Source organism: Dama dama, chromosome 26 (assembly GCF_033118175.1).
Source record: "Dama dama isolate Ldn47 chromosome 26, ASM3311817v1, whole genome shotgun sequence".
NCBI classification, from domain to species: Eukaryota; Metazoa; Chordata; class Mammalia; order Artiodactyla; family Cervidae; genus Dama; species Dama dama.
Genome location: NC_083706.1, coordinates 49737876 through 49748574, shown reverse-complemented (window position 1 = coordinate 49748574; position 10699 = coordinate 49737876). Strand labels below are relative to the sequence as shown.

General features: G+C 50.1%; 1 long non-coding RNA gene across 1 annotated transcript; it reads right to left on the bottom strand.

Moving 5' to 3' along the window:
* Positions 1 to 2840: 2840 nt before the first annotated feature.
* LOC133047085 (uncharacterized) lies at positions 2841 to 5845 on the bottom strand. Its single transcript, XR_009690653.1, has 3 exons — positions 5736 to 5845; positions 4419 to 4987; positions 2841 to 2899 (listed from the first exon to the last, which is right to left on the bottom strand). It is a non-coding gene; the product is annotated as an uncharacterized LOC133047085 (long non-coding RNA).
* Between the last annotated feature and the right edge of the window lie 4854 nt (positions 5846 to 10699).

Genomic DNA, 10699 nt, shown 5'->3' with positions numbered 1-10699 from the left:
TTGCAAAAGAGGAAAATTTAAAGGCTCATCATAGCTGTTTCTGCCAAGGAAGTCTATGAAATGTTTAAATCGGGAATGGCCAGTTTACATGTCAGATTGGTATTTCTGAATCCCAGTTTTTTCTCCTCTGTAACATATTATAATTGAAAGATGCCCAAACAGATGTTTTCTGTTATATGGATGTGGTTCCAAAGGTTTCTTCATATGCGGCTCACAGACAAATAATCCCGAAGGAGCTACAGGGGCCAATAATCTTCATTTTGTTATTGCATGTGAAAATATCTCAGGCTGTTTATATTAGACAAGTTCATTTTGGAAGAGCATTATTATTAAGACACACCTTTCTGTGCACATTTTTAACAGTAAATTCCTTTCCCTTATCTTGTGGCTCAAAATTCTACTTATTCCTTTCATGGTCATCAGATCATTTATTCATTTACTGTGGTCATTGAGAATCCCTCTTCCTCAGTCAGATTTCATCCCTCAGACATGGAGTCCCTTGGAAGAGATACTCAGATTTTTCAAGTGTGTGTTCAGGCACACCTATGAACACAAGTGTCAAGTTTTCCTCTTTCTGGTGCTCCAGAAATGAAATCTCTAAAGCAAAAATGGAGGAGACATTGTTTCTACAGGAGAGCTGGCAAAAGCATTGTTTGGTTAGACTCTATCAATATTGGTTTAAATCTTGTTATGTCTCAAAGTCATTCTGAAATCAGAGCTGACGGTGAAGAAGCCCTCGGAAAATAAGAATAACCCTCTCCTGGGATCTGGAGCTCTGATCCAAAGAACGGGAGGGGGACGACGCTGACCATGTGAGAGAGATCGACAGTGCATATGCAGCATGGACTGAAAAATAAATACCCGCAACCTAAAAGTTAAAAGTTAGATTTTATTTGGTGAGAAAGTTAGGACTTGATCCTGGGAAACAATACCTCAGGGGACCCCCCCAAGAGAGCTGACTCGAAGGAGGCAGGGGAGAAACCAGACTATATATGAGGTTGCAGCAAGGAGCAGGTAATCTGAATATGAAAAGATTACTGTTAATTAAGAAAAACTTAATCTCTCACAGGAAGAGATTTAGCAATCTTCTATGTATGGGAAGATGCAGGCATCCCGGCTTGCTGAAATCCTTTCTTTCATGTGCATCTAGCTATCTGGGGCCAGTCCCGCTTTCATTATAGTTCACATCCTAATTCCTTGTTTAGCATAAGAGAAGGTGGATGTGGCGGATCGCCACCTCTCACATCCCTCCAGCTCCTCGTCACTCACCGGGAGGAAGTAGCCGATGACTTCCAAACAGCTGGCTTTGTTTCACCTGGGCTCAGAAATTTGAATTTGGAAAAGGCTTGTTGACTGGTGGTAGAGCAGAAAATATTTCATTTCACAGCAGTAAAACTTCTGGGAATTCTAGAATATCCTAGGATTTTAAAACAGACTATCTGGTTACTTCCTCTGAGACTGTCCTGGGTCTTTCGCTCATCAGTAAACAAGGGCGGGAGAGACGAAGGGGAAGTACCGCAGGGGTACCTTCCAGGCCTGAGGCTGCTGATGTTAACTTCAACAAGGGGGACAGGGTGCTCAGGTTAGAAGCTGGAGTTCCTTGGAGCTTCTGGAGTTCCAGAACATACGGATTTCTCATGCTTTTTGCTGTGGGCGGAAGTGAAGGGGCACTTTCCTGCTGGTGGATGGATTTAACATAACCACAGATACCAGGCCTGAGTCCAGGAAGGAACGGCCAGGCCTGGGCCCTCCCTGCGCACCCAGGGGCACGGGTGGAGCAGGATGTGGAAATCTCAGCCACACCATTTGTCCATTCATTCATTCATTCACTCAGCAAGTGATCCTTGAGCCCTTTCAGCATGGCGGGCATTGTACTAGGCTCTAAATAATCCATAGTGGGAAAAACAGGTACACCCTCTGGATGCTTGAAGCTTCTGTTCTGTTGGGAGAGATGGAGGTTGGAAAACTAGGCAAATGAAGACGTAAAATCCATGCAGGAGGTTTCGGGGACAGGGGTTAGAGGTCACAAAGTCCTCTGGAGGCAGAGGCATTGGCCAGAAGGACAGGGGAGAGGGACAGGCCAGCGGCCCAGCAGGGAGGGAGCAAGTGGGAGCCAGAGGGGGAAGTTGCTGTGACAGGAGGGAAGAACCTAAGGAAGTTCAGGCCAGGGAGGGGGCTGGGAAGAGAGGGGGCTGAGGCCTGAAAAAGCTTTTAGACCACAGACAGTGGAAGCCAGAGGATGGTTGTCAGCAGGAAAGTAACTACCCGCCCTCCCTGCACCCCCCCTGCACTGGAAAGATATAATTGCAGCAGCTTTGGAGAGTGGATGGGGCTGGCTGGACACAGAGGGACGTGGAGAACACAGCAAGGCCAAGCGGGACAGGCCAGGTGGGAGGCTGCCCTTCCAGGTGGTCAAAGGCCGTCACCTGTGGCCTTGGCTTCCCAGTCTCATCAACTCCCTCCGTCCAGGACATTCATTATCCTCCCACACTGGTCCCCCTGAGATGGGGGTCGGAGAAGAGCCCCTCACGAGCGCAGTGACAGCTTCAGGCAAATGACTTCTCCAGGAAGGGATTGGCTTCTGTTATGCCCGATGTCCGAATCCCCGAGCGGGAAGAGAGAGAAGGCTTCCAAGACAATGCAACTCGCAAAAAGGGAAGTTTATTACTGTCTTGAGCCAGGGCCTTCTGCCACAAACATCACAATGGTGCAGGGTCAGAAAGCGCCGAGCTCAAGCTTGTTACACAAATTTATAAGATATGCAAAAGCGGTTAGTAACTGGCTTAAGCGGATTGGTTACATGTTTGCAAAGCAATTCTATCGGTACAGACTTTCGTGGGCTTTTCAGCTCTCCCTTTGTTCTTACTGGGCGCATATTGATTGGCTGGCTCCAGGTTACCTGATGGGGGTAGGGAATCTTACCATTTCGGGGGAAGCTAAAACTTAGGTCCAGGCCGCCCGTCATGGTATTAACCCTGACAGCCTCACATTCCCCCCTGTCTTCTTGTTCCTGTAGAGGAATCTTTCTCTTCATCCTGGGCTACCATCTGATATTGCTGCCTCAATACCATAATCTGAATGGTATTTAGACGTTCTCTAATAAATGACATTAGCCGGTTTAAAATACAAGGGCCAAATGTAAGTGTTAATAATAGCACTATAAGCGGGCCCAGGAGGGTGGAAACTAAGGTGGTCAGCCAGGGGGAGCGTTGAAACCAAGACTCAAACCATCCCTGTTGGGCCTCCCGTTCCCTCTTTCGTTGCGCCAGCCCTTCTCTTACTTTTGCCATAGATTCTCTTACCACTCCTGTATGGTCTGCATAGAAACAACATTCTTCTCCCAGAGCAGCGCAGACCCCACCCTGTTGGAGAAAAATCAAGTCTAATCCTCTCCTATTCTGCAAGACCACCTCAGACAAGGAAGTCAGAGACTTCTCTAAGTGGCTGATTGATTCTTCTATGCGAGTTATATCTTCATCTATGGTGGCTCGTAGGGAAGAAAACCCTTGGCCTTGCAGAGATAGTGAAGCTATTCCTGTCCCTGCTCCTGCCAGCCCAAGACTGAACAAGGCTGCCATGGTGATCGCACTGATTGGCTCTCTCTTTTGTCTTAGCAATTCTCGGTCCCAATGTGAGTACATAACCTCTTCAGAGTGGTATAAGATTTTTGGCATTACAGCAACCAGGACACAGAATTCTTGACTCTGGTTAAAAACCTTCACATTTAAACATGGGGTTAGCCCAGTATGTGAACAAATCCACCAGCTCCCAACCTCTGGCACAATCCAATTTTTGCCATATAAGCGTAGGTTACTAATAGTCCGGGCACAGAGGGAAGTTTTATCACGTGGCACTGTGCCCAAACAGAGTCCCTATCCCCAAACTTCATTCATTGTGAAGCCAACCTTGCGTTCTTCCCATCGGCATGGGGGTGGGTTCTGGCCTGAAGATAAGTGGTAAGAGACATTGAGGCCTATGGCCTCATAGAAGGGGGGGTGAAGATTATAACAAAGCCAACAGGACTGGGTTGCATTAGGGTTGGTATGGTTTAAGACCGTAAAGGCTGCATTCACTAAGGCCCATAGGGGGTCCTGAATTGCTGAGCTAATGGTAACAGCCAGAGGGCCAGGGGTTTCTGTCAGTTTGCCTCTGAGGCTCGGGGTAGAGGAGATGTTAAATGTTTCTGGCAAGCTTGGTCTGAAGGGGGTTGGCTTGGGGGTCGCCTTGTGCCCCTGTAATGCTTTGACCAGATTGGGACCTAAACTATGTACCTGCACCGGCTCAATAACCTGTTTAATGATTAAAAGCTCACCTGGGTAGGGGCCGGGCCAATTTACGTGAAGCTGAAAACCCCAAGTCAGTCCTGAGGTCCAGCGGTTTTCTTTTTTCGCCCGTTCCTGGTTAAATCGTACTCGTACCTGAGGCCCCTGGTGTCTACGGTCCTTGAAGGTGAAGCTAACTAGATCTCTGTTTCTGACATCCCACCTCTGGGGTCCATCACAAGAGGTCACACAACTCCAGCTCCTGCAATAATAGCTTTCTATGCCACCACAGGTTTTCCAGTTATTTTTTACATAGCCCGGGCAAGCCCAAAACCCCAACCTATGGTTTTTTATCCCATCTCTATAGTACTTATCATAGAGAACATCCTGCTTTGCGAAGAGGCTTGAGAGGTCGAAGTTCAGGTCCGGCCACCAGGTGTTTGGAGGGTGGATTCCTGAGGTCTCATTGAGCAGCTCATGAGTTTGCCCGTCGTTGAGTTTCCATGTGATCTTAGCAGGTTGATGGGGGTTATGACTGGTCGCTCCTGGGTCGATGAGAGCTGCCATCAGCAGGAGAATTAGGAGGCCTCCCAGCGGACGAGTTTCAGTTTCAAAGGATTTGACGGGTGAGGACTCGCCTTCCATTCTGCTCGCGCTTTTTCCTGTTCTTCCGATGTGGCTTGCCGCACGTGATTGCAGTGAACCCAGGGTCCAATCCCGTCGACCTTGACAGCGGTAGGAGTGGTAAGGAGAACAACATAAGGGCCTTTCCATCTAGGTTCTAATACTTTAGATTGGTGTCGTTTTACCCAAACCCAATCACCTGGGCCAATATTATGTGAGGGGAGGGCCCTCTTGTTTTGGCCCTCATGTATCTCTCGAATCAATTTCCAAACATGGTTATGCACCTTACTTAATGCTATCAGAGTTTGCTGGAATTGTCCCAAAGTAGGGGGTGGCAGACATTTTCCTTCGAAAATAGGATACACAGGAGGGGGTCTTCCATACAGAATCTCAAAAGGAGTAAGATTCAGCTTATAAGGGGTGTTACGTGCCCGAAAGAGTGCAAAGGGGAGGAGGGTCACCCAGTCCCCTCCAGTCTCTATTGCCAACTTTGTCAAAGTTTCTTTTAGGGTCCGATTCATTCTCTCAACCTGTCCTGAGCTCTGGGGATTATATTCGCAATGTAACTTCCATTTCGTCCCCAGAGCTTGGGCCAGCCCTTGTACAATCTGGCTCACAAAGGCAGGTCCATTATCAGAGCCCATAGTCACTGGCAGCCCATACCTAGGCACTATCTCCTCTAAGATCTTTTTAGCAACCACTATTGCTGTCTCTCCCTTAGTGGGGAAAGCTTCTACCCACCCCGAGAAGGTATCTACCAGTACCAACAGATAGCGGTACCCATACTTGCCTGGCCTTACCTCGGTGAAATCTATCTCCCAATGTTGCCCTGGCTTTTCCCCTCGGTACCTCGTTCCCGAGTGCTGCTTCTTCTCTGCCCTCATCAGCTGGCACGCTTCGCAGGCTTGAATTATCTCTCGTACAGTTGCATTTTGTCGAGGGAACCTCAGGCAGGCCATCTGGAGAAGTGTTAGGGTCTTTTTTTCTCCCAAGTGTGTAGTTGTGTGCAGGTGTTCGCACAGGTGACGACCCAGGGTGGCAGGCAAGATCAGGTTGTTGTTTTGGTCTCGGTACCATCCATCTTGGTCATCTTTCTGGAGGGTGGTATCCTTGTTGATCCAGGCGAGATCGGGGAGGGAATATTCGGGAACTGGTGACAAGGTCCCCATACCAGGGGGTGGAAGTCCCACGGCTAATATGGGGGCGGCATAGTCCCGGCTAGCCGCTTCTCGAGCGGCCGCATCAGCAGCACGATTGCCTCGCGCCTTAGGGTCTTCTCCCTTCTGGTGACCGGGGACATGTACTATAGCTACTGCCCGGGGTAGTTGGACAGCTTCCAAGAGCCTGCAAATCTCAGGCAGATTTTTGACCTCTTTTCCCTCAGCTGTCTGAAATCCCATTTCTTGGTATATGGGACCTTGAATATGGGCAGTGCTGAAAGCATATCGGCTGTCAGTAAAAATGGTGACTCTCTTCCCTTTGGCTTGCTCCAGAGCCTGTATTAGGGCAATCAATTCTGCTTTTTGTGCAGAAGTGTTTGGGGGTAGTGTCTCAGCCCATATCGTCCGCCCTGAATCATCAACTATGGCGGCTCCCGCCTTCCTTTGCCCATCTTTTACATAACTGCTCCCATCGGTGAACCATACTAGCTCACTGTTGCTTAGGGGTACATCAGTTAAGTCTTTTCGTGCCGCCAGGGCCTCAGCCAGTATCTCACTGCAATCATGGAGAGGGCTGTCCTTCTCTGGGTTGGGTAGGAGCGTGGCCGGATTTAGGGAGCAAAGGGTCTGAAAACGCACCCGTGGGGCATCGAGCAGCAAGGCCTGGTAGTGTGTCAAGCGGGCATTGGAGATCCACTTACCCGGCGGCTGCTTTAAAACCCCTTCCACGGCGTTGGGGGTGTAAACCGAGAGTTGCTGTCCATACGTCAACTTGTCAGCGTCGCGGACGAGGAGGGCTGTAGCTGCAATGATGCGAAGGCAAGGGGGCCACCCAGCGGCCACCGGGTCTAATCGCTTCGAAAGGTATGCTACCGGCCACTTCCATGGTCCCCATTGTTGAGTCAAGACCCCCTTTCCTATTCCTTGCTTTTCATCTACAAACAGCTGGAATGGCTTATTTGGGTTAGGCAGGGCAAGGGCTGGGGCTTCTAGTAGGGCCCGTCTGAGTGTCTGGAAAGCCTGTTTCATTGGCTCAGTCCAAGTCCACTTTGGGGTCTCTTTACTTCCCTCATATAAGGGCCGGGCCTTCTCAGCAAACCCCATAATCCACAGTCTGCAATATCCAACAGTCCCCAGAAACTCTCTCACCTGGCGGGGGTTTTTGGGCTCTGGTATCTGCAATATTGTTTCTTTCATGGCCTGGGTTAGCCACCTTTGCCCCTGCCTGATCTTATACCCCAAATAGGTGACCTCTTGCCGGGCTATTTGTGCCTTCTTTGCGCTAGCGCGATACCCCAAGATGCCTAGGGTCTGTAATAGGTCCCCAGTGGCACGGCTGCAAGCTTCCTCTGTGGTTCCAGCCAACATAAGGTCATCTACATATTGTAGCAGAATGACCTCTGGGTGGCAAGCCCGATATTCGTAGAGGTCCTCACTTAGAGCCTCATTAAACAAGGTAGGGGAGTTCTTGAACCCCTGTGGGAGGCGGGTCCAAGTTAATTGTACTACCGGTTGGCCCTCCCCCTCAGTCCACTCAAAGGCAAATATCTCCTGGCTCTGGACTGCCAGGGGTAGGCTGAAAAAGGCATCCTTCAAGTCCAGCACAGTGTACCAAGTGTACTCAGGCAGTAAACTGCTCAGGAGGGTATACGGGTTAGGGACAGTTGGGTGTATGTCACTCACCCGTTTGTTGACTTCTCGCAGGTCTTGGACAGGTCTGTAATCTGTCCCCCCTGGCTTCTTCACCGGCAGTAAGGGGGTGTTCCAAGGGGATTGGCATCGCCTGAGAATTCCGGCCTCCATGAGCCGTCGAATGTGGGGAGTGATCCCCCGCCGAGCTTCTTGGCTCATAGGGTACTGTCTCACCCTCACAGGAATTGCCTCGGCCTTTAGCTCGATGACGACCGGATGTCTCTGTTTAGCTAGTCCCATTCCTGCTGTTTCTGCCCAGGCCAATGGATATTTATGGACCCACGGTTGTACATCTAGTGCTATGGTCTCTGAGGGCTTAGGCGCAAAAAGTCTGTATTCATCCCTTAAGGCTAGGGACAAGACATGTATCGGTTGTCCAAGTCCATCCGTGACTGACATTCCCCCGGGGTCAAAATGGATCTGAGCATTAACTTTAGTCAACAAGTCTCTTCCAAGTAGAGGGGCTGGGCATTCTGGTATCACCAAAAACGAATGGGACACCTGGTGGGTCCCCAGATTTACTTTCCGTTCTGTGGTCTAACAATATCTTTTTGTCCCCGTGGCTCCTTGCACTAAGCTGGCTTTCTTAGACATTGGTCCCAGTTTTTTATTTAAAACAGAGTGTTGGGCGCCAGTGTCCACCATGAAGCCAACGGGTTTCCCCTCCACATGTATGGTTACCCAGGACTCGGGGAGGGGTGCCGAGTCTCGACTCCCCTAGTCACTGTCTTCCCCCGCATATAGAACTCGAGTTCCAGGGGGGATTTTTTCTCTCTGGGTCATTCCTCTCTTTGAGTCCCTCTTAGGGCACTCGTTTTTCCAGTGCCCCTGTTCTTTGCAGTAGGCGCACTGATCCTTCTTTAGGGCCTGCCTTTTTGGCTTTTCTTTTTCTCCCGTCCGGGGGTTTCGAGGTTCCCTCAATTCTGTTCCGGCCTTTATCCCCGTAAAAAGAATCTGGGCTAGCTCCTTCTGGTTCTTCCGGTTTTCTCTCGCCCTATGTTCCCTATCTTCTTTCCTGATCTTCTCCGCTAATTCCCTTTCCTCCCGCCGAATTCGCTCTTCCCTTTCTTCTGGGGTCTCCCTATTATTAAATACCTTTTCAGCTACTTTCAGTAAATCCTGTATTGTCTGTTCTCCCAAACCCTCTACCTTTTTGGTTTCCTCCGGGGGGGTCTCCATCACCAGGACCTGTGAACTGGAGGAACTAGGAAGTTTGTAAACAAAAGGTTTTAACCATTTAGGCGGATTTTCCACTAGATCCTGCCAGACCATGACATAGGGGACCTGACTCGGATGGCCCCAGGGATCAGGAGCCATAATCTTTTCCTTCACAGCCTGTATGATGGACGGTTGAAAGGTGCCTTCCGGAGGCCATCCAACCTGAAAGGCGGGCCACTCTGCAGAACAAAAAGTTATTAATTTACTTTTCTTGACCAGCAAAGACAAGTCATGGGCCCTGGCCCTGACATCCGAAAAATGGTCAGTCATGAGAGAAAGTGGGGTAGATTCTCCTTGCCCCATGGTCAAAGAATTAACGGTAAGGAAGAGAGAGAGAGAAAGTCACTGAGAACGACCACCAAAAATCCTACCGGGAGTGGTGGCGGCCAAGAGGTTGGGCTTATGGTATGCTTTTGGAACTGTTTATGTGCCTGCGTCGTTGCACGGAAGTTTTCTTGCTGGGGGCGGGCCCCCTAGGGGTTTCTAGCCCATTCCGTGACCCCCTTATCCTCTCACGGGAGTCTTCAAGTGGCAGGCGCCCTAATGGCCTTTATGTGCCTGACCCGTGCCCACAAGAAGAATTTTAGGCCACGTCCTCAGTTAGGGATGTTAAAGGAGAGTTTCACCCGGTCGGGCTCTAGTTACTGAGGCTTACTTATTGTAGGGCCTTCAGAGTCCGCCAGAGTGTAGCCCTGGCCGGGACTCATCAATTGCCCCCACAACCGTTCGCCTGTTCACTGAAACTCCTGAAAAGAAAAGGAGTTGAGGGCAGATCAGAGAAGAAGAGAAGGAGAATAAGTCAGAAGTGAGAAGGAACGATGCACCAGAAGAGAACGAGACTAGAGACAATGCCGGCACACACAAAAACACGGAGAGCCAAAGACAAACACACGGACAAACAAACGTCGGCCGACGACACAGCGCTGGGTTTTCGGGCCCCCTGAATTTTCTTGCCTCCCGGTAGCAGATTCACCTTACCGAATGACGTCCGCTGTTCATCAGACTCGGGGTTGGGAGAGGAACTTTCCTTCCCGCGGAGTCGGCTGCCTCCCAGCGTGTCCGCTGGCCTCGGCCTTACGCCGGCTGGCTCCCCCTTTCCCCCTTTATAGAAAGCCTTCTTTCTGTGCCAGATACCTCCCTGCTTCCTGAGCACCGGTGTTATTATTTATCCTTCCCCTTTGTCCTGTAAGCGTTCTCTTCTCCCAGTCAAGGGATCCTGGACGAGCCCCCAAATGTTATGCCCGATGTCCGAATCCCCGAACGGGAAGAGAGAGAAGGCTTCCAAGACAATGCAACTCGCAAAAAGGGAAGTTTATTACTGTCTCGAGCCAGGGCCTTCTGCCACAAACATCACAATGGTGCAGGGTCAGAAAGCGCCGAGCTCAAGCTTGTTACACAAATTTATAAGATATGCAAAAGCGGTTAGTAACTGGCTTAAGCGGATTGGTTACATGTTTGCAAAGCAATTCTATCGGTACAGACTTTCGCGGGCTTTTCAGCTCTCCCTTTGTTCTTACTGGGCGCATATTGATAGGCTGGCTCCAGGTTACCTGATGGGGGTAGGGAATCTTACCATTTCGGGGGAAGCTAAAACTTAGGTCCAGGCCGCCCGTCATGGTATTAACCCTGACAGCCTCACAGCTTCATCCAGCGGTAGGTGGAGGAACCCCCCCCCCCCCCAATGAGCAGATGTAAGCTGAGAAAATGTGAATTGGCGCCTTCTCACCCTTCCCAGGTGGCACA